The sequence below is a fragment of the Nyctereutes procyonoides genome, unplaced genomic scaffold, assembly GCF_905146905.1.
Source record: "Nyctereutes procyonoides isolate TBG_1078 unplaced genomic scaffold, NYPRO_anot_genome, whole genome shotgun sequence".
Taxonomy (NCBI): Eukaryota; Metazoa; Chordata; class Mammalia; order Carnivora; family Canidae; genus Nyctereutes; species Nyctereutes procyonoides.
In genome coordinates this window covers 41925544-41951041 of record NW_026575135.1, presented here as the reverse complement: position 1 = coordinate 41951041, position 25498 = coordinate 41925544, and positions in this window count along the sequence as shown.

Below are 25498 nucleotides of genomic sequence, written 5' to 3'. Positions count from 1 at the left end.
ACAGGAAATCCTAGTTATAGAGGATATGATTCAAAAATAAAAATAATACCAGAAACTTCAAAAGTACTTATTGAGTAAATGAGCTTATTTTAGGTATGTTTCTAGGCCAGAGATTATAAAGCCAGCTCAATCAGTTCAATCTCAATCATTTGGCAGATATTAATGAGACGTGATTTTAGATTACTCTCATTGACAATTATTTAGAGCACATGTTTCCTATGATGTTAAATGCTCTATCAACCTGAGCTTGATATAGGTTTACCAGCCTAAGTAAAGTAAGACATATGAAAGTGATTTTCACACATAAGACACCACTATATAAGAAGCTATTATTACCCACACTCTATTTCTAACCCATGTTTTATCTAAATTTTTATTAAGAGCCAATGATTCCTATAAAACTTCTGACTGATGAGTAAAGATAATACTTATTATATTCTAAAGGTTCACCATGAAGATGTTTCAAAATCAGTGACTAAAAATAAATTAGTTGGCTCTTAAGTTAACCATGTTGAGGATATAAAATGGTCAAGAGAGTGACTATTTTAAAGGAGAAGTTGTAGATAACTACTTAGGGAGCAGGGATAGTTACCTGTACTTACCTCAGCCTTGAAGGTGGAGCTTAAACAGAATATTTGATTTATGAGAAAGAGTAAATTCCTGTATCCAAGTTGAAAAATCCAAGTATTGTGATATATGTAAGCCAACACAGGCAGACTGGGCAGAGGCTATTTGGGGGGGCAAAGGATATATTAGTGGTTCTGTTAAGACATGTGGCCAAGAATGAGAATAGCTCACTAAAGTGACTTTCATCCTATGGAATAGGGCCACCTAGAGGAACAAACCTGGCTTGGCAGTGTACAGGCATACCTTGGAGATACTGCCTGTTCAGTTCCAGACCACTGCAATAAAATGAATATCACAATAAAGTGATTCAAATGAATTTTTTTGTTTTCCAGCACATATGAAAGCTATATTTTCACTATACTGTGGTCTATTAAGTGTGTAATAGCATTATGTTTAAAAAAATGTATGTACCTTAATTAAAAATATTTTATTGCTAAAAAATGTTAACCATCATCTGAGCTTTCAGTGAGTCATAATCACTTCACATATCACCTTAACAAATATAACAGTAATGAAAATTTTTGAAATATTGTGAGAATTACCAAAAGGCACTGTGTCAAATGACACAGAAACAAGAAGTGAGCAAATTCCATTGGAAAAAAGTGTCATTTGAATCATTCAATGCAGTGTTGCCACAAACCTTCAATTTGTTAAAAAAAAAATGCTGTATCAACAAACCACAATAAAGTGAAACCAAGAAAATAAGTTTCACCTGTAATGCTATGTTAGGATCCTGCATTTAGCAAAAGGGGTAAAGAACCCTTGAGAAAAGTGATAAATAAAATATCCAAGCACATTACAGGAAAAATCCTAGTTATAGAGGATATAATTAAAAATATATATCAGAAGCTTCAAAAATACTTATTGAGTAAATGAGTTTATTTTAGGTATGTTTCTAGGCCAGAGATTATAAATCCAGCTCAATTAGAATTTTTTTAACAGATTAAAGTCTTGTCTTGCTCCTATTTTTAATAAGGATGGAGGAAGAGATATGGTATTAATGAAGAAAAAGTCAGTAAATTTCTCTTTTATGATGCCTCCTGACTACAGAAGGTCTTTGAGAAGGAGAAGGAAGAGAAGTTTTATCTTTGAATAAAAAATGACTGTTGGTTATTATATGGGTCTGGTCATTTCTATTTTTTTTTTAAGTCCAAGACTGTGTTCTCTGACTTAAGGGATTAAAGGGCTTTTAAATTATACCTGACAGTGAGCATAAAAATCATAAAGACTATAAGAGTTTTCATCTGGGGTCAAAAGAAAAAGTCCACTGGGGGAAAAAAAATATTAAGGAGCAGCTGGAATTAAAACTAGTTTCACTTTTACTGCATACTAAAAGTCATGCTTGTTTGCACATCAGACGTGTGCGTGTGTGTGAATAAAGAACTGTTATTTTTTAATCCTGGAATAAAAAAAAATCTACATCAAGGTCATTTAAATGTTGAAATTATTTCCCCAAGCAATGGTGAAGAAATTTCAGTTTCATTCATTTTTTTTTAAATCAGCAAATCACTAAAGAAAATGAATATGGACAGAGTGTTTACATCATAACCTGGTAAACATTTAGCATCTATAATCCTTATGAATAAGAAAGAAAGGAGGCTGTATTCATGTTTGTTTATCACATTAAATAGTTTGCTCTCATGAAATCCTGGACATCTGTACTTGTTTCAGAATATTATCCCTGGGGCAGCCTGGGTGGCTTAGCGGTTTAGCGCCGCCTTCAGCCCAGGGCGTGATCCCGGAGACCCAGGATCGAGTCCCATGTCAGGCTCCTTGTATGGAGCCTGCTTCTCCCTCTGCCTGTGTCTCCGCCTCTCTCTCTCTCTGAATAAATAAATAAATTTTTTAGAAAAGAATATCATCCCTTCAATACACAAATAAGTGTACTTCCACTTTTTTAAAGAATCAAAAACTATTGGTGCCACACCTAAGATCAGAGACGGTGTTTAAAAGATTAAATTGAGAATGTCTGGATAATAAGTAAAATATGAAAACGTTTGCCTCTAATACATGCTCCCACACATCTCTCTCCCAGAACATCACACTGAAATCTAACAAATCATTCATAAATATCTACCTCAGTCAAACAGGACACAATTTACAAACAAATAAATTCTGTTTTTTCATTCTGTGTCTACATTACTAATTCTCTTTTATGACTTCCAGTGCATATTGCTTCAATGAAACAACCTCAGGAACAAAGCTTGTTATAAAAGTGGACATTAGGGTGCATTAAAAAATGATTGTGTGTAGACAGCAGCACATTTAAACAGGTTTTCTTTGGAACAGATGCCAGCTGGCAGGGAATAAAGCACTTTATTGAGTTTTGTAACCAAGACAGTTTATGTGTGCTCTAAAAATACAGTATTACATATAGAACATTTTATTGCTAGTATAGTGTTGAAAACAATTAACTGCTTGAGTAGACATATTATTTTTTTTGGGATTTCTACTGTTCATATAGAATGTGTATCAGAGGTTCTGTAGAACCAAAAGCAGATTTATTGTATTGAATGTAACCCCCCAAAAAAATTTAAAAAAAAACAAAAACCAAGACGAACACTGTCAGATAAAAATTTGTATAATACAGTCAGAAATGAACGACTCTTAAAAGCAAAAGCTAAATTTTAGTAAGATTATCAATTTTAATCCACTCTTTGCTTTTGAAGGTTTTTGTACTTCTTGATTTACAATCATGTGGGGAGCTCTCCTGGTGAAATCTGAAACTGGCCCTGGTACTCAGAGGGCAAAGATCAAAGAAAGACGCTGGCCAGTCCAGGTTGGTAAATGGCCATTTTAATAATAGCAAAGGGAACTTACATACTATGCTACTATGCTTGTCTTGGGTGGTAGCAAGATGAATGGATCCTTGCACCTGCTCCCCCAATCTTAAAAGTTTTTAGAGATCCTACCCAGGTTCAATCACATATCCCATGCAGGTATTTTTAACACCACATCACTGTCTCAAGACTATGTTTTTGGAATCGAGCAGCCTCTAGGAGAAGTAAGGGCAAACAGAACCCACATTCTATGCAGAGAAGAAGGGCAAGGAGCCTCTCGTATCTGGGTCTAGCTCAAGAGTAAATTGATAGTCACTTCTTTTTGATGATATTCCTCAGCAATACTGTTATATGTTATAAAAAAAATAGAGTATGTTGGCAATCCCAGACCTTCTCATTGTCCAAATGACATGTCATTTAAAAATTATCTAGGAACAGAAGCAGAATGAGTACCACTTTTTTATAATTACCCTTTCAAAAGGTTGAGATTGGCCATCATGTTCCCTTTGAGTTTACTCCTCATTGCTAGCTATGCCAACTTTCCCTAAGAATGTATAATTTTACATTAGTGCCATGCAGTTTTGGCAATTTTCCTAGAGTAGAGCTTGATCAGTGTATTATGGAATCCTGGGCCCTGTTCATCCTCTGGATCTGTATAGTTATTAAGATTATATTAGCAGACATTAATTATGTCAATACAGTGAGGTAAATATTGTGAAAAACCTTTCCGGTGATAAGGAAATCAAAAGAAAAGACAATCTGCCACCTGAAAACATTGAATGTGATATTTCAAAAAGCCTATGAAAATATGTATGTAGATTCCTAGGTCAGTGAATGAAGCCCATGGTTAAGTAGAGCATGATTGTACAATGGAAAGCTGTTGTTAAATTGTGAGTGCCTTGAGGCACTGGTCAGTCTCTGTAACCTATGATCTTGGGTGGTGATGGTTGCAAAGTGGGTATGATAAGAGGAATAAGGTGGGTTTGTTTGTTTGTTTAGTTCAATGTCCTTGGAAAACCAAACACTAGTATTCCTACATTTGCTTCTCCAATATTACAGACTCTGTATTTACATGTGATACTTCAAAACTGGCCATTATTCTAGGAATTGAAATTCCACTTCCCTCAGGAATGAAAAATCACAGATAGGTGCTTAATCAATCATGAATTAAATGCACAAGCATGGAAGATTTACTTATTTATAAGAATTAAACATTTTTGATAGGGGAACATAACAATAACATTTAAATGGATGAAAGACACTTTTTGATGTAGCCCCCAAAAAGAGAAGGCTGCCAGGCATTGATCTGGGTACATGATAATGTCAAGTTGAAACTGTAGGGGGCACATTATGTATAACAAGTAGGGTGAGGTTAAGTAGGTTTTTTTGAGCCTCCTAGGGACTAGCTGATTTGAATAATTTCTGGAAGAGGGGGTTAGTGACTGTCTCCTTCAGGTACTTGGCTTGGGGCACTTAAGCCTGATGCATACCGGCCTAGAGTATGAGAACCCCATGACCGTGATGGGAGTGTTTGGAATGTGGATGTAATTGGCTGTCAAGAAAGGGAATTGAGACACTGGAGGAGGGGCAAGATGGCGGAAGAGTAGGGTCCCCAAATCACCTGTCCCCAACAAATTACCTAGATAACCTTCAAACCATCCTGAAAATCTACGAATTCGGCCTGAGATGTAAAGAGAGACCGCCTGGAACGCTACAGTGAGAGGAGTTCATGCTTCTATCAAGGTAGGAAGACGGGGAAAAAGAAATAAAGAAACAAAAGGCCTCCGAGGGGGAGGGGCCCCGGAGGAGCCGGGCTGAGGCCGGGGCGAGTGTCCCCAGGACAGGAGAGCCCCGTCCCGGAGGAGCAGGAGCTGCACCAACCTTCCCGGGCGGGCGGAAAGGGGCTCGCAGGGAGTTGGAGCAGGACCCAGGAGGGCGGGGATGCCCTCGGGCTCCCGGGGACACTAACAGACACCTGCGAGCGCAGGAGAGTGCTCTGAGCTCCCTAAGGGCTGCAGCACGCACCGGAGCAGCTCAGAGGGGCTCGGGAGCGGCTCCAGGGAGGGAGCTGCGGGGCGGGAGCGCAAATCCAACAACGCAGGCCCCGGAGCACAGGGCGCCGGGACACAGCCCAGGATCCGGCCTCCCCTGGGACAGGCAGAGGCCGGGAGGGCCCGAGACAGCGAGGACGCTCCTGCCCCGAGCTGAGCAGATCAGCGGCCCCGCCCCGGAGCCTCCAGGCCCTGCGGACGGAGAGCCGAGAGCCCCGAGCCCCGTAGTTCCTGCGGAGGTTGAATCCAGGCTTCCAGAGTTGCCATAGCAACTGCAACTGTTCCTCCTGGGGCCTGGCGGGGTAAACAACCCCCGCTGAGCCCTGCAGCAGGCAGGGGCAGAGCAGCTCCCCCAAGTGCTAACACCTGAAAATCAGCGCAACAGGCCCCTCCCCCAGAAGACCAGCTGGACGGACCAGTTCCAGGGGAAGTCAAGGGACTTAAAGTCTACAGAAATACTCCCCCGTGTTTTTTTTTTTTTTTTTTTTTTTTTTTTTTTTTGCTTTTCTTTTTTCTTTTCTTTTTGATTTCTGATTGCTTCCCCCCCCCTTTTTTTTCACCTTTCTTTCTTTTGCTTTCCCTTTTTCTTCTCTTCTTTCCTTTTTCTTTTCTTTTTCTTTTTTCTTTTTCTCTTTTCTTTCCTTCTCTCTCTTTCTCTCCTTTTCCCAATACAACTTGTTTTTGGCCACTCCGCACTGAGCAAAATGACTAGAAGGAAAACCTCACCTCAAAAGAAAGAATCAGAAACAGCCCTCTCTCCCACAGAGTTACAAAATCTGGATTACACTTCAATGTCAGAAAGCCAATTCAGAAACACTATTATACAGCTACTGGTGGCTCTAGAAAAAAGCATTAAGGACTCACGAGACTTCATGACTGCAGAATTTAGATCCAATCAGGCAGAAATTAAAAATCAATTGAATGAGATGCAATCCAAAGTAGAAGTCCTAACGACGAGGGTTAAGGAGGTGGAAGAACGAGTGAGTGACATAGAAGACAAGTTAATGGCAAAGAGGGAAACTGAGGAAAAAAGAGATAAACAATTAAAGAACCATGAAGACAGATTAAGGGAAATAAATGACACTCCAAGGAAGAAAAACCTACGTTTAATTGGGGTTCCCGAGGGCGCCGAAAGGGACAGAGGGCCAGAATATGTATTTGAACAAATCCTAGCTGAAAACTTTCCCAATCTGGGAAGGGAAACAGGCATTCAGATCCAGGAAATAGAGAGATCCCCCCCTAAAATCAATAAAAACCGTTCAACACCTCGACATCTAATAGTGAAGCTTGCAAATTCCAAAGATAAAGAGAAGATCCTTAAAGCAGCAAGAGACAAGAAATCCCTGACTTTCATGGGGAGGAGTATTAGGGTAACAGCAGACCTCTCCACAGAGACGTGGCAGGCCAGAAAGGGCTGGCAGGATATATTCAGGGTCCTAAATGAGAAGAACATGCAACCAAGAATACTTTATCCAGCAAGGCTCTCATTCAAAATGGAAGGAGAGATAAAGAGCTTCCAAGACAGGCAGGAACTGAAAGAATATGTGACCTCCAAACCAGCTCTGCAAGAAATTTTAAGGGGGACTCTTAAAATTCCCCTTTAAGAAGAAGTTCAGTGGAACAATCCACAAAAACAAGGACTAAATAGATATCATGATGACACTAAACTCATATCTGTCAATAGTAACTCTGAACGTGAATGGGCTTAATGACCCCATCAAAAGGCGCAGGGTTTCAGACTGGATAAAAAAGCAGGACCCATCTATTTGCTGTCTACAAGAGACTCATTTTAGACAGAAGGACACCTACAACCTGAAAATAAAAGGTTGGAGAACCATTTACCATTCAAATGGTTCTCAAAAGAAAGCAGGGGTAGCCATCCTTATATCAGATAAACTAAAATTCACTCCGAAGACAGTAGTGAGAGACGAAGAGGGACACTATATCATACTTAAAGGATGTATCCAACAAGAGGACTTAACAATCCTCAATATATATGCCCCGAATGTGGGAGCTGCCAAATACTTAAACGAATTATTAACCAAAGTAAAGAAATACTTAGATAATAATACACTTATACTTGGTGACTTCAATCTAGCTCTCTCTACCCTTGATAGGTCTTCTAAACACAACATCTCCAAAGAAACGAGAGCTTTAAATGATACACTGGACCAGATAGATTTCACAGATATCTACAGAACTTTACATCCAAACTCAACTGAATACACATTCTTCTCAAGTGCACATGGAACTTTCTCCAGAATAGACCACATACTGGGTCACAAATCGGGTCTGAACCGATACCAAAAGATTGGGATCGTCCCCTGCATATTCTCAGACCATAACGCCTTGAAATTAGAACTCAATCACAAGAAGAAGTTTGGAAGGACCTCAAACACGTGGAGGTTAAGGACCATCCTGCTAAAAGATAAAAGGGTCAACCAGGAAATTAAGGAAGAATTAAAAAGATTCATGGAAACTAATGAGAATGAAGATACAACTGTTCAAAATCTTTGGGATGCAGCAAAAGCAGTCCTGAGGGGGAAATACATCGCAATACAAGCATCCATTCAAAAACTGGAAAGAACTCAAATACAAAAGCTAACCTTACACATAAAGGAGCTAGAGAAGAAGCAGCAAATCGACCCGACGCCCAGCAGAAGAAGAGAGTTAATTAAAATTCGAACAGAACTCAACGAAATTGAGACCAGAAGAACTGTGGAACAGATCAATAGAACCAGGAATTGGTTCTTTGAAAGAATTAATAAGATAGATAAACCATTAGCCAACCTTATTAAAAAGAAGAGAGAGAAGACTCAAATTAATAAAATCATGAATGAGAAAGGAGAGATCACTACCAACACCAAGGAAATACAAACAATTTTAAAAACATATTATGAACAGCTCTACGCCAATAAATTAGGCAATCTAGAAGAAATGGACGCATTCCTGGAAAGCCACAAACTACCAAAACTGGAGCAGGAAGAAATAGAAAACCTGAACAGGCCAATAACCAGGGAGGAAATTGAAGAAGTCATCAAAAACCTCCCAAGACACAAGAGTCCAGGGCCAGATGGCTTCCCAGGGGAATTCTATCAAACTTTTAAAGAAGAAATCATACCTATTCTACTAAAGCTGTTTGGAAAGATAGAAAGAGATGGAGTACTTCCAAATTCATTCTATGAGGCCAGCATCACCTTAATTCCAAAACCAGACAAAGACCCCACCAAAAAGAAGAATTACAGACCAATATCCCTGATGAACATGGATGCAAAAATTCTCAACAAGATACTAGCCAATAGGATCCAACAACACATTAAGAAAATTATTCACCATGACCAAGTAGGATTTATCCCCGGGATGCAAGGCTGGTTCAACACTCGTAAAACAATCAATGTGATTCATCATATCAGCAAGAGAAAAACCAAGAACCATATGATCCTCTCATTAGATGCAGAGAAAGCATTTGACAAAATACAGCACCCATTCCTGATCAAAACTCTTCAGAGTGTAGGGATAGAGGGAACTTTCCTCGACATCTTAAAAGCCATCTACGAAAAGCCCACAGCAAATATCATTCTCAATGGGGAAGCACTGGGAGCCTTTCCCCTAAGATCAGGAATGAGACAGGGATGTCCACTCTCACCACTGCTATTCAACATAGTATTGGAAGTCCTAGCCTCAGCAATCAGACAACAAAAAGACATTAAAGGCATTCAAATTGGCAAAGAAGAAGTCAAACTCTCCCTCTTCGCCGATGACATGATACTCTACATAGAAAACCCAAAAGCCTCCACCCCAAGATTGCTAGAACTCATACAGCAATTTGGTAGCGTGGCAGGATACAAAATCAATGCCCAGAAATCAATGGCATTCCTATACACTAACAATGAGACTGAATAAAGAGAAATTAAGGAGTCAATCCCATTTACAATTGCACCCAAAAGCATAAGATACCTAGGAATAAACCTAACCAAAGAGGTAAAGGATCTATACCCTAAAAACTATAGAACACTTCTGAAAGAAATTGAGGAAGACACAAAGAGATGGAAAAATATTCCATGCTCATGGATTGGCAGAATTAATATTGTGAAAATGTCAATGTTACCCAGGGCAATTTACACGTTCAATGCAATCCCTATCAAAATACCATGGACTTTTTTCAGAGACTTAGAACAAATTATTTTAAGATTTGTGTGGAATCAGAAAAGACCCCGAATAGCCAGGGGAATTTTAAAAAAGAAAACCATAGCTGGGGGCATCACAATGCCAGATTTCAGGTTGTACTACAAAGCTGTGGTCATCAAGACAGTGTGGTACTGGCACAAAAACAGACACATAGACCAATGGAACAGAATAGAGAATCCAGAAAATGGACCCTGAACTTTATGGTCAACTAATATTCGACAAAGGAGGAAAGACGATCCACTGGAAGAAAGACAGTCTCTTCAATAAATGGTGCTGGGAAAATTGGTCATCCACATGCAGAAGAATGAAACTAGACCACTCTCTTGCACCATATACAAAGATAAACTCAAAATGGATGAAAGATTTAAATGTGAGACAAGACTCCATCAAAATCCTAGAGGAGAACACAGGCAACACCCTTTTTGAACTTGGCCACAGTAACTTCTTGCAAGATACATCCACGAAAACAAAAGAAACAAAAGCAAAAATGAACTATTGGGACTTCATCAAGATAAGAAGCTTTTGCACAGCAAAGGATACAGTCAACAAAACTCAAAGACAACCTACAGAATGGGAGAAGATATTTGCAAATCACATATCAGATAAAGGGCTAGTTTCCAAAATCTATAAAGAACTTATTAAACTCAACACCAAAGAAACAAACAATCCAATCATGAAATGGGCAAAAGACATGAAGAGAAATCTCACAGAGGAAGACATAGACATGGCCAACATGCACATGAGAAAATGCTCTGCATCACTTGCCATCAGGGAAATACAAATCAAAACCACAATGAGATACCACCTCACACCAGTGAGAATGGGGAAAATTAATAAGGCAGGAAACCACAAATGTTGGAGAGGATGCGGAGAAAAGGGAACCCTCTTACACTGTTGGTGGGAATGTGAACTGGTACAGCCACTCTGGAAAACTGTGTGGAGGTTCCTCAAAGAATTAAAAATAGACCTGCCCTACGACCCAGCAATTGCACTGTTAGGGATTTACCCCGAAGATTCAGATGCAATGAAACGCCGGGGCACCTGTACCCCGATGTTTCTAGCAGCCATGTCCACAATAGCCAAACTGTGGAAGGAGCCTCGGTGCCCATCGAAAGATGAATGGATAAAGAAGATGTGGTTTATGTATACAATGGAATATTACTCAGCCATTAGAAACAACAAATACCCACCATTTGCTTCAACGTGGATGGAACTGGAGGGTATTATGCTGAGTGAAGTAAGTCAATCGGAGAAGGACAAACAGTGTATGTTCTCACTCATTTGGGGAATATGAATAATAGTGAAGGGGAATATAAGGGAAGGGAGAAGAAATGTGTGGGAGATATCAGAAAGGGACACAGAACATAAAGACTTCTAACTCTGGGAAATGAACTAGGGGTGGTGGAAGGGGAGGAGGGCGGGGGGTGGGGGTGAATGGGTGACGGGCATGGAGGGGGACACTTGACGGGATGAGCACTGGGTGTTATTCTGTATGTTGGTAAATTGAACACCAATAAAAATTAATTTATAAAATAAAAAAAAAAAGAAAGGGAATTGACTGGTTGGCCTTCAGTCAGTTTCAAAACTAGCTAAAGATAACATTTTTTTTTAAAAAAAGTCTATTTTAGTGTTTACCATATTCTAAACACTTGCAGATGCAAAGGGGGAAAATTTAGAAAATATTGTTTTAAAATACGAAGTAAATATTATAATTATTTTAATCTTATAAATAAATTTATAGGGGAAGAATGCTAAAATGCTAAAAAAAAACTATGTTAGAACTCTATTGTATGATGACATGGTATTCTTATTTCCATTCATTTAAAAGCAGTGGAAACCACAGGGCCCAGTCATAAACCTTCAAAGTAGAACATTTTACAATCAGACAGCTGAACTTGCACTCTCGTGTGCCTGTCACCCAGCCAGTGCCTATCTTTAATTCTCCCTCTTACTTACTTGTCATTATTTCTCATGATCCATTTTGGCCACATGGCTATAGTTCTGCTCTAAGTCTACGGTTTATCAGCTTTGCCTATTCTTCATTATCCCAGAGCTAATCTTCAAACTCTATAATCCTAGGTCTATAGAGAAATTTGAAGAGATCCTTTTGGGCACCCAATAAAAGTTTTAGCATACAGTGTTAAGTCATGATGATGGCCATGGTTTGTAATACAAATTCTTTCATATTATTTTATTGAAACCAAAAATTAGTAGCCACAATTTAATTATTGGTTGCATGATATGTATTTTTCAGTGTAACCTTTCTTTTTTTTTTTTAAGATCTTATTCATTTATTCATGAGAAACACAGAGAGAGGGGCAGAGACACGGCAGAGGGAGAAGCAGGCTCCATGAAGGGAGCCCAATGCAGAACTTGATCCTGGGACTCCAGGATCATGCCCTGGGCCGAAGGCAGGCGCTAAACCACTGAGCCCACCCAGGAATCCCTTAATGTAACTTTTCAATGTTCAGTCAGTTCTTTATTTAGTGCAAATTATATGAATGTAAGATTTCAAAGTAAAATGCTGTGTTCTTTACAGAATAGAATAATGAGAAATATGTCAGTGTATGGGAAGGTTTAGAGATATCAGTTTTTCCATTTTTGTTGATCCATCTTTTTGCTTTGCTGTATAAATCTGCTTTAATTGATGTAATCAGCTTTGTAGTGTAATAAAATACGTTTTCTAAGAAGGTTGAATTTGCTAGTCTAAGAATACATATAGTTCTGATGGAAAAGATAAATAAGAAAAACAAATACACTATGAAGCTTGTAAAGAGATACAAGCCTAAGGAAGATAGCAATTTCAAGCTGTGTTGAACAGCATGATATTCTGTTTCCGCTTGGTAATAAACAAATAATCTGAGGTGAGTATTAAACATTGGTACCAAATGTGATATTCAGGCCTGGAATGAAATCTGCCTTATTTGTCCAAGTGACGAATGGACATCTCACATTCTAGGTTTTCTGGAACATACCAAACTCCTAGCTTCAGAGAAAGATAGTATTACCTAGTGATGTAAATCCTTTAAAAACTGTTTTTATGTCTTTTTATGCATTGCTCTTTGCCTAGACATGTGTCTCTCAATCCTATTCAGCTTAGACAAACTTCTCTTTCTAGGAAATACCAAGCTACCTCATTCTTTACCGCAGACTTATTGATGCCTTTGAGCCTAAAGAATTATTTTCAAAAATGATTGACTTCATGATATTTGTCCTTGATTTTCACTAGTCTCTACTCTAGTCAAACTGCCCAGTCCCTTCTTTTGTCTTGGTATATATATTCTTACTCTTACATATTATTGTTTGATGTTAAAGCATATCACACATATAATTTGAGAAGGAAGTTAAGGTAAAAAATGATGCATGGTGTAATAGAAAAAATGATTTAAATATGCAGTTTAGGGGTATATCACTTGCTTTGAAATCCCTTTGAGAGTATTAAGTAACCTCATCAGGATATGAGTTGGAACTCACTTTTTCCACCTGTGGTATAGGGTGTTCAGTGAGCATCATACTTTAATTGATCTAGTTTTAAGAACAGACCTATAATCTCTTCCTAAAAAGAGAATTGAATTCAATGCAAATAAATGAGACACCAAGCTATGAAAAGACATAGAGGAAACTTGAAGACAATTTATTAAGTGGAAGAAACCAATCTGAAAAGGCTAATGATGTCTTTGGAAAAGATAGAGAACTATGGAGACAGTGGTTGTGAGGGCTTGTGTGAAGAAGTGAATCACAGGATATTTAGGGCAGTGAGACTATTCTGTATGATGATGTAATAATGAATACATGTCATTGCACATTTTTCCAACCCATAGGATGAATAAAACCAAGAGTGAATCTTAATGTAAATGATAGACTGTGGATGATAATATTGTATCAATGTATACTCATACAGCACTCTGGTGGGAGATGTTGATAATGAGAAAGTTGTGCATATTTGGAAGGTAGAGTCTTCTCATTTTTGGTGTGAGTCTAAAACTGCTCAGGAAAAATAAAGTCTTTAGGAAATAAAAAATAAAGTGAATATGTGACATGCATTTTTTTTCTTCACAGAAACTTTACTGTTCTAACCTCTTTTCACCCTTCTAAATCATTCTTGTGTGGACTGGTAGCAATCTTTTGCCCTAGAATCCATTTTTTTCTCTCTTCCTAGCCCTTTTTGGTTAGATATGTCCTCTGAACCATCTCTTTGGTCCCTGTGTTTGCCCATATCCTGAAGGCTTGAAAAGAGAAGAGAAATGGTGCCAAACACCCCACACCTACAACATCAGCTCCAACTCCATCACAAAGCCATCCATTTCTGCTAAAACCTCATATGCACTTAGGCTGGGTGTAAAGAGAACCTTGAGGGCAGTGAGAAGAGAGCAGTGATTACTAGGAAAGGTCTTGATAGTGATATATTAACAGGGAATATATAATGTTATTGAATTAAAATCGTGTATTGAAAGAGAATAAACATTCTGAAAGTAAAATTACTAAACTATTTTGAGAAAACATGGCGTTATTTATGGGAGAGAAATTAAAAACAAAACAAAACAAAACCAAAGCTCTTCCAAAAGTATAATGGCTAAGAGCATAGATTCTTAACACAAAAGTACCTGGACTTCAATCTAGGATCCACTGATTATTGGTGGAAAAATTAAAATAAATCAGGTGTCCCAGGTGTCACCATTATTATCTCCAATTTAAGGTTAAAAATTCTCATAAAGATAAAAATGTTTTGTAAAATAATAGATACATCTTTATGAGTATGCAATTGCTGTAAATATATATCAATGGATAACATGCCAACACATCATATATTGCAAAATTTATCAGAAGTCAAGAGAATTAGTTAAAATGGAATTATATCTGGAATTAACCATATACATTATTTTGAATCAAATAGATTTGATAACTACTGAAATAAGAGTATAAAATAACCGAAAAGTCAACAGATTCAACTAAATAGATAAATACGTTAACATATTACTCATGGAAAGTTTGGGTTTTTTGGTTCATTTATTTTTCTCTATATATGTAGTTACCATACCAAAAAAAATCTGAAGAATATTTTAAATATAGAAACTTTGGAAAGCATATTCTTAATCATAATGTAAAAATTTATATATATGTATATATACATATGTACATATATATATGTTATATATACATATGTACATATATATAACCACAAACAAGTCTCAACCACATTCTTAGATAAGCATTTTATCAAAAAAGAAATGTAGAAAAAAAAACAAATTAAAATAGGAAATTAGGGAAAAATATATCATTTATTTTAACCTAATCATTGTAGTTTTGGTTTGCATTTCCCTGATGATAAGTGATGTTGAGTATCTTTTCGTGTGTCTGTTTACTATCTGGATGTCTTCTTTGAAGAAATATCTGTTCATGTTTTCTACCCATTTTTAATTAGTTTATTTGTTTTGGGGATGTTGAGTTTTAGAAGTTCTTTATATATTTTGGATACTAACCCTTTATCAAATATGTCATTTGCAAATATCTTCTTGCATTATGTAAGTTGACTTTTAGTTTTGTTGATTGTTTCCTTCACTGTGCAGAAGCTTTTTATTCTGGTGAAGTTGTTTATTTTTGCTACTGTTTCCTTTGCATCTGGGGACTTAACTAGAAAAAAAAAAAAGTTGCTTTGGCCAGTGTCAGAGAACTTACTACCTGTTCTTTCTTCTAGGATTTTGATGGTTTCTTGTCACACATTTAAGTCTTTCATCCATTTCTAATTTATTTTTGTGTCTGGTATAAGAAAGTGTTCCAGTTTCATTCTTTTGCATGTGACTCTCTAATTTTCCCAACATCATTTGTTAGAGACTTTTTTCCATTGGATATTCTTTGCTGCTTTGTTGAAGATTAATTGGCCATGTAATTGTGGGTTTATTTCTGGGTTTTCTGTTATGTTTCATTGATTTATGTGTCTGTTTTAGCACCAGTAACATGCTACTTTGATCACTACAGTTTTGTAATATGACTTGAAGTCTGGAATTGTGATACCTGCAGCTATGTTTTGCTTTAACAAATGGTTTTGGCCATTCAGGGTCTTCTGTGCTTCCATACAAATTTTAGGATTGCTTGTTCTGGTTTTGTGAAAAATGCCAGTGGTATTTTGATAAGGATTGCTTCAAATGTGCAGATTGCTTTGAGTAGTATATACAGTTTAACAATATTTTTTCTTCCAATTCATGAGCATAAGATGTCTTTTCACTTCATGTGTCATATTCAATTTCTTTCATCAGTGCTTCATAGCTTTTAGACTAGAGATCTTTACTGTCTTTGGTTGGGTTTATTTCTACATATCTTATTATTTTTGATGCAATTATATATGAGATTGTTTTCTTAATGTCTTTTTCTACTGTTTCACTATTGGTTTATAGAAACACAATAGAGTTGTATACATTGATTTTGTATTCTATGATTTTACTGAATTTATTTTTCAGTTGTAACAGTTTTCTGGTGAGGTCTTTCAGATTTTCTATATAGATTATCATGTCATCTGCAAACAGTGAAAGCTTGACTTCTTCTTTACCATTTGGCAGCCTTTTTTTTTTCTTTTGGTGTCTGATTGCTATGTCCAAAAAGCATTTTTACATTCATTACACAAAAGAAACTATTTTTAAAACACCTATTCCTCATATTTGTATAATAAAGAATGTTAAAAAATAAAAACAAATGAAGGAATAGAAATAAATAAAAAACTAAATATAGAAATTATTGCAATAAGCAAACAATCTAAAATTGAATTCATGTTAAGTCAAGACCAGAAAGATGAGCTTTTACTAATATGATACAGGAACAAAAAAAGAGATCAGAGATAGATAAAATTAGGAATGAGGAAAGAGATATAACCACTCATATAAAAGAGGATAACATAATTGTAAAAGGACGTTACATATAATTCCATGGGAAAAGGGGATCCCTGGGTGGCTCAGAGGTTTAGCACCTGCCTTCAGCCCAGGGTGTGATCCTGAGACCTGGGATCGAGTCCCATGTTGGGCTCCCTGCATGGAGCCTGCTTCTCCCTCTGCCTGTGTCTCTGCCTCTCTCTGTGTCTCTCATGAATAAATAAATAAAATCTTAAAAAAAATTCCATGGGAAAATATTTGACATCTGAGAGGAAATAGATGGTTTCATGATAGAATATAAAATATAAAAATTCATCTAAGTAGAGGAAAACTTGAAAAAACCTACTGTTATAGAAAATATTAGAATATTAATTAAAGTTTGCCAAGAGTACATGAAAATCATGTCACTTATTTCTTATTTGTAAGCAACTGAGATAGTGCTAACATCCTGTAAATGATTCATGACCAGAGAAAATATACAGTTATCTTTTCACGAAGAAAGTAGAAAAACTATATAAATATTTTTTACAAATTAAAGTATTATAAATAAAATAATTACAAATAGAATCTAGTAAAATATCAGGGATGCCTGAGAGGCTCAGCAGTTAAGCATCTGCCTTTGGCACAGGGTGTGATCCTGGGATCGAGTCCTGTATCGAGCTCCTGAGAGGAACTTGCTTCTCCCTCTGTCTATGTCTCTGTCTCTCTCTGTGTCTCATGAATAAATATTTTTTTTAAAAAAAGAATCTAGTAAAATATCAATATCACACACACACATATACACACACACACACATCCCTAGATATGTGAACAAGCTTGGTGCACTAAAAATGAAATTATGTTTTTAGCTCCAGGGATGCATGGATAATTTGATATTTGGAATTCTTCATTAAATGATCCAAATCAATAAATTGAATTGAGGAATATGTAGTTGATTTTTTACAAGGGTCAAAGAGTGGGCCCTGTTTTTTAGTTGTATCATCCATATTCTAACCTGGAGACCTCCATCAGTAGAAGCCAAGTGGAAAACAAAGTGGATACTGCATGATACATCAAGACACCTACTCTTCCACTACCTCACAAGCACATTTTGCCTCAGAGCCATTAGGAATAATTTCTAGATTTTTTTCCTGCCCTTATAAGACATCACAGAGAACTCTAGGTCTCTCAGGTTATTCCTCATCCACACCTTCCTCCACAAACTGACCTGTCTCTGTAGACTCTCTTCTTACCCTAGGCTCCTATTTTGTTCTATACATTCCCCCACTTTAGCACCTTCCACCAACATTCTCCATATTACGAATTTTCCCATATCTTCAATTTTTTTCTGATTTTTCTTTACCAGTCATCCTCTAAGTTTTCTGAGAACATCATTTTCTCTATAACGTGCCTCCCCCAAGTGATGACTTTTGTACTTTATACCCCTTGGACTTTTGGGTTTGATGTTGAGCATTGCATACTTTAATTTCTCATTACTACTCTCAAACTCTGCACCCTCCTACCTCTGCTTAAATCACAGAACTTTAAATATTAAACTAGACCCTGTTTTATTGCTCCTTAATGTAATAACATACAGAATTCCAGGTCCCTTATACTTAAACATTTTAGATCCTGGCTCAGTTTAGCTTTGTTACATTGTTCTTTCATAGTTATAATGATTTCAGATTTCATATATATGAACTTTCAATAAGCTGCTGTGACAAAGAGTGGCTAGTTAGTCTTTGGAACTAATTTTCTTTCATCCTGACAAACAGCCAGAAAATATTTACAAGTGTCTTCCATGTAAATATTTGCTAAGAGAATATTTGGTAATGATAAGAATCTTTACCATCATGTTTCAAAAAATACTGTTTTTTAAATTAAAAGAAAACAGTAAAAAATATTTTTTTCAAATGATGAATGAAAGGTGAAAATTCTAAGATTATGTTGATAACTTGTCTCAGAAGATACAAAGAAATAGGGTACATGGAAATAGATATTAAGGTAGAGTTGCTTTATTGATGTTTCCTTGTTTCCTTTTGCAATTTTATTCATTTTACTTCCCTTTTCATCTAAAAAGTAGGTTTTAGAACAGGTTTTGATGTGAAAGTGAGTGATCTTGTAGAGAAGTACAGAAATTGAAGGTTATTTGAGAAGAAAATAGATCAAAGTCAGAGATAGAACTACTGGTACAATACTACTGATAGAAGTTGGTTTTTGGATTTTATAATGTGAAGAAGGAATAAATTCCATCAGATGGATTCTACATCACTAGTGAATTATGAGGCCAGGGCATCAGCTGAGATGTGGTCAGAAAAGCATGGATCGGTTGAGGAGGAAGGAGAATTAGTATAGTAAACATTACAGAAAGTGGGAATTTGAATTTATGAAGAAAATGGTATTGAACCATTGCAGAGTTCAATATCCAGTTGAGGCTTTGAATCATGAAGTTAAATATTATAGTTCAATTTTTATTATTTTCTTTAGTAATCCTTAAGTATTTAAGAGAAAGGCCAGTAGAATGAGGAGTTGGTTCTAATTAAGCTTGGGAGTTTTGTTCAGGCTGGGAAGGCAGGGAGTTTTCTTCAGTGGCCAGAAAGACCACACCATGAATATGCTTATTAAGGCAAAATTGCACCCAGGTGTGTCTTCAGTAAGTGAATTGGAAGCAGAGGTGATGATTGGAGCGGGGAGATTTTTGAAGCAGATTTTGAAGATGGTGTATCTACTGGTAAGGATAGGTTCCTGATATAAATATGTGAATTTCTGGTCAAGTATAATCAAGGGGAAGTTTTTGAAATTGAGAGACTAAAGAACTGGAAAGACACTTCAGCAAGGTCTGTTTAAATGAATCTTAGAAATGATCCAGAAAGGCTTTGTAACAAAAATTGATGAAATAGTACTCATAAAAAAAATGAAAAAAATGAAAAAATGTTCATTGCAGTAAGCAATAAAGTAAGGATATTTTTGTATAAGCACATTGAAGGAAGTCAATTTATGTCATTATAGGGGTAGGGGAATTGTACATAAAATGTAGGTATAAATTGTGCCTCACATTTGTATATGGGACTCTCACATAAGTTTGGACTATGTTGATATATGGTTTGGGTTTCTTACTTACATATTAGGCTATACATATTAGGTATACAGAATTCAATAGATCCAAAGGCCCAAGTGATGCTTTAGCCATATTATAAAATATAATAGTTCTTAAAATTACTATAGGACATATATTTCTATGATAATCTTATAGTATTATAGTTTATAGGTGAATATGTCCCCCGAAAAACATATGCGCTGAAGTCCATGCTCTAGTACCTCAAAATGTGATTTTAATTGGAAATATGGTCTTTGTAGATATAATTAGTTAAATTCAAATGAGGTTATACTGGAATAGGGTAGCACCTCAATCCAGTACGACTGGAATCCTTACAAGTAGATGGCCATGTAAACACACAAGAGACACAAGGGAGATGTCATGCGAAGACAGAGGAAGAGAACAGATTGAAATAATGCATCTAGAAAGCAAGATCACGTGAGTCTACCAAACTCTGGAAAAGGCAGGAAGGATATTCTCTTAGAGCCTTCAGATGGCATGGTTCTGTGAACACTGTGATTTCAGACTTCTAGCAACCAGAAATGTGATATAATTATTTTTTGTTCTTTTAAGCTTCCCCTTGTGTGGCACTTTGCATCCATAGGACACTAATATAGATGGGTGTACAAATTTCAGGATGTTTGAAAACTGAGGATTTCTCCCACTTTAGTTGTATAGAATACATACAGTTTCTTTCAATCCAAAACTAAAACATATGGTTTAATTCTTTCATATTTTAACATCTCTGGAAGATATCTTTTTATAATCAACATGAGAGAGAAGAATTATGAAATAAGCAAAAATAGAACATCCTATAATTTGATAAAATATGATATATGAGATAATGTATAGAATGGAAATTAAGAGCTAGGCTTTGGAGAGGGAATGTCTAGAATAAAATCCCACTTTTGTCTCTGACTAGATATATAACCATGGAAAGATTATATATATAACCATGGAAAGATCCCTGACTACAAATCTCCAAATGATGGGACAGGAGGCACTTAGGAAACCTGGTTTATATAGGGAGAAAATAAAGCAGTACTTTCTAGAGAAGAATGCCTCAGGCCCGTCTGTTTTAAATATAAATTTCTAGAAAGCGATCTTATTTATTTAAAGAAGAGGTTTTTCTACCTTTTATACCATGCAAATAAAAGAAAAATTGGATCTGTTTTATAAAATTCTACCAGTCTATCATTTCTTTCAAAAATTGGTCTAATACATATATTAGATAGACATGTATGTATTTCTGAAATACATTTCACCATTTAAAAATCCATGGAAATTCTGAAATTTATTCAGTGAAAGTGACTGAATGAATAGAAGTTTAAAAGTAATGCTTTGCTTCAATTGCATCACTGGCCTGAAGGGGAATTTCACAGAGGAAGTTAGTATAATCTTAGAGAATGTGGAGTAATAGCCAATTTGTTTCTTTACATTTCTTTTTAAGATTTTATATATTTATTTGAGAGGCGGGAGAGAGAGAGAGGGAGCAAGTAGGGGGAGCAGCAGAGGGAGAGGGGTAAGCAGACTCTCCACTGAGCAGGGAGCCCAATGCGGGGCTCAATTGAGCCACCTAGGTGCCCCCTAGCTAATTTGTTTCTAAAAACAAATCCAATACCTGAAATTCAAAATGGATTTTATTTTATTTTCACTTTACTAAAACCAGCTAAATTTTTATGAACATGGAATCCCTGGGTGGCTTGGCAGTTTAGTGCCTGCCTTTGGCCCAGGGCATGATCCTGGAGTCCCGGGATCCAGTCCCACATCAGGCTCCCTGCATGAAGCCTGCTTCTCCCTCTGCCTGTGTCTCTGCCTCTCTCTCTGTGTCTCTCAGGAATAAATAAATAAATAAATAAATAAATAAATAAATAATAAAATCTTGAAAAATATTTTCATTAACACTGATTATATGTTAGAAATTTCTAAACATCACATCATTTCTGCTGAGAACAATGAAGTAAGCATTTATTGTTTATATCATTAGTGTTTCACAAGTACAAAAAATAGGTCTAAAATAGTTTAGTAGTCTTTCCATGGTCATACAGTTAGTGAGAGACAAAAGTGGAATTTTATTCTAGACACTTTCTTTCCAAAGCCTAGCTCTTAATTTAATGTATAAAATTTCCATTTTAGGGCAGCCTGGGGGGCTCAGCAGTTTAGTGCTTCTTTCAGCCCAGGGCCTGATCCTGGAGACCCGGAATCAAGTCCCACATCAGGCTCCCTGCATGGAGCCTGCTTCTCCCTCTGTCTGCGTCTCTGCCTCTTTCTCTCTTTCTCTCTCTCTCTGTCTCTCTCTCTGTGTCACTCATGAATAAATAAATAAAATCTTTTAAAAGATGTTTCCATTTTATACATTATCTCATGTATCATATTTTATCAAATTATAAGATGTTCTATTTTTGCTTATTTCATATTCTTCTCTCTCTTATTGATTATACAAAGATATCTTCCAGAGATGTTAAAATATGAAAGAATTAAACCATATGACTTAGAATTAAGAAAACAATGTAATTAGAACCAAATACTGTGGTGAAGTAGTATCAGTTTTATGTATTAAGTAACCAAGTAAAAGAGATTTAATCCTTTAGTTTCAGTGACATAGTAAGAGAGCAGTTGAAAATATATCTTTCAACACCAGAATTGTTCCCTTAAACAATAAGCTTTTCCTTAATGCAGTAATGATATCCTTGAAGCTAAATAATCTTATATCCATTTCCATTACATATAAAATTAAAAGCCTTAAAACAAAAGGCTTTTGGTGGGTTTCTTGTTTGTTGTTTGTTTTTAGCAGAATGCTTTAGTAAAGAATAAACATGCACTTGTTCCCCTTTCCCTTTCAACGTAAAACAGTAAAAGAAATTTCTTTTGTGAAGCTATTATAGAAATTAAGGATACCTGTCTTTACAAAGAAGGTTTCAGAATTTAAGATTACCACCATTAGAAAGAATGTACTAGATCCCCTATTAAGGAAAAACAATGGGATTAACCATTTGTGTTTCAAGAGTTAAAAATAGACCTCTTTAAAAATAGGCTTCTTGGTTTTTCGTTTGATATTAAGAAGAAAGATTCTACCTCCTCTAAGTTTGAATGCTACAGTTGAGTCTCAGGGTGAGAAACACTTGAGCAGCTTTCCATGATGGTAGAGTGTAGCATCACAATGCAAAGCAGTCCCTGACCAAATAGAATTACGTGCACCAGGGGCATCGTGAGTGATGACTAAGAGGTTAGATGCAAGACCTTTGGGGACTGTATAAGCCTCTGGATTTGTTGTTGTTGCTTTTTATTTTTGTTTGTTTGCTTATTTAAAATATTTAAGGTAGAATCTGATCTCAGGGAAAATGATATTGAACATTTTATCTATCTGAAATTTAGATAGTCCATGTGATTTTCATTTAATTTGGAAAAAGAAGATAGATGGGATCAGAATATTATCAGGAGTAATGTAAAAAAAATTACTTTCTAGTTACTTTTGTTTCATTGGCAGAAAAAAAAATTCCACAGCCAAAAAGGGAGATAAATAGATTCCTATATCACAGCTGGTCCTGGTGGCGAGGAATGCCAGTGCATAGAGTTGAAGGTTGACAGTAGTAAAGAGGTAAGGAAGCAGAGTGAGTCCTAGAGGTTTTGAGTAAGACAGAAAGAGGACCAGGAAAGTCAACCAGGGTCAAAGAAGCTGTTGCAAGTACTTCATAATAGAAGGATCCATTTGGGGTCTTCAGAGTAAGGAGCCAAGAAATTATTTGGTTAATTTTTAGAGAAAAATATCTAAAGCTCAAAAGAAATACAGAAGCTGTTTAGACATTTGATTTTATTTTCCTGCTTTATGTATTTATTTTTATTGAAACAGAGCATAGTTGTCAGATGTGACTCTTTTACTACTAAAAGGCTATTTATTTATGGACCAAATACTGTGCTTTTAGTTTGTACAGCAATTCTACTACACTTTATTTATATACACAAACATATATGAACTGAAATGAACTAGTGATCAAACAGAAGAAAAAGAATTACAGTGTCTTGTCAAAATGTTAATATAAAATATAAAAATGCTGCATACTAAATTCAAATATGTATTTACTTATTTATTGAATTAAACCCTTAGCACAAACTAATTGAAATGCTAGTATCAGGAACACCTGGGTGGCTCAGTGGTTGAACATCTGCCTTTGGCTCAGGGTGTGATCATGGGATCCGGAATCGAGTCCCACATTGGGCTCCCTGCATAGATACTGCTTCTCCCTCTGTATGTCTCTGCCTCTCTCTGTGTGTCTCTCATGAATAAATAAATAAAATCTTAAAAAAAAGAAAATGCTAATGTCAAACATAGCATGGGCACAAAAAAAGACCTTTAAATCAATGGAATAGAATAGAAAACCCAGAGACGAATCCACAACTGGTTAATGAACTTTTGACAACGCAGGAAAGGATATCCAATGAGAAAAAGACAATCTCTCCAACAAATGGTGTGGGAAAACTGGAAAGCCACATGTGAAAGAATGACACTAGACCACTTTCTTACACCACACACAGTAATAAATTAAAAATGGATGAATGACCTTAATATGAGACAGGAAACCATCAAAATCCTAGAGGAGAATCCAGGCAGCAACCTCTTTGACATTGGCATTACAACCTTTTTCTAAATAAGTCCCCAGAGTCAAGGGAAACAAAAGCAAAGGAAAACTACTAGGACTTCATCAAGATAAAAGGTTTCTGCACAGTGAAGGAATCAAAAAGCAAAACCAAAAAGCAGCTTACAGAATGGGAGAAGATATTTCCAAATGACATATTTTTAAAGGGTTAGTATCCAAAATATAAAGAACTTAGAAAAACTCAACATCCAAAACATAAGTAATTTAGTTAAAAAAAGGGCAGAAGACATGAATAGATATTTTTCCAAAGACATACAGATGACCAAAGGACACATGAAAAGATGCTCAATATCACTGATTATCAGGGAAATACAAATCAAATCTGTAAAGAGATATTACTTTGCACCTGTCAGAACAACTAAAATCAACAGTACAAGAAACAACAGGTGCTGATGAAGATGTGGAGAAAGGGGAGACCCCATCCACTGTTGGTGGGATGGCAAACTGATGCACCCCAGGATCGGAAACAGCAGAGAGGTTCCTCAAAAACTTAGAAATAGAACTACTTCTCATTCAGCAATTGCACTACTATGTATTTGCCCAAAGGATACAAAAATACTAAATTGAAGTGATACATGTACCCCTATGTTTATAGCAACATTATCAACAATAAGGAAATTATGGATAGAGCCCATTCATCTACTGATGAAAAAATAAAAAAGCAATATATATGTATGTATATATTTATATATTTATATATTTATATATTATATAAAATATAATATTACTCAGCCATAAAAAAGAATGAAATCTTGCCATTTGCAATAATGTGATTGGAGCAAGAGTATCATGCTAAGTGAAGTAAGTCAGACAGAGAATGAAAACTACCATATAATTTCATTCTTATGTGTAATTTAAGAAACCAAACAATTGTAAGGGAAAAAGAGAGAGACAAACCAAGAAACAGATTCTTTTTTTTTATAAATTAATTTTTATTGGTGTTCAATTTACCAACATACAGAATAACACCCAGTGCTCATCCCGTCAAGTGTCCCCCTCCGTGCCCGTCACCCATTCACCCCCACCCCCCGCCCTCCTCCCCTTCCACCACCCCTAGTTCATTTCCCAGAGTTAGAAGTCTTTATGTTCTGTGTCCCTTTCTGATATCTCCCACACATTTCTTCTCCCTTCCCTTATATTCCCCTTCACTATTATTCATATTCCCCAAATGAGTGAGAACATACACTGTTTGTCCTTCTCCGATTGACTTACTTCACTCAGCATAATACCCTCCAGTTCCATCCACGTTGAAGCAAATGGT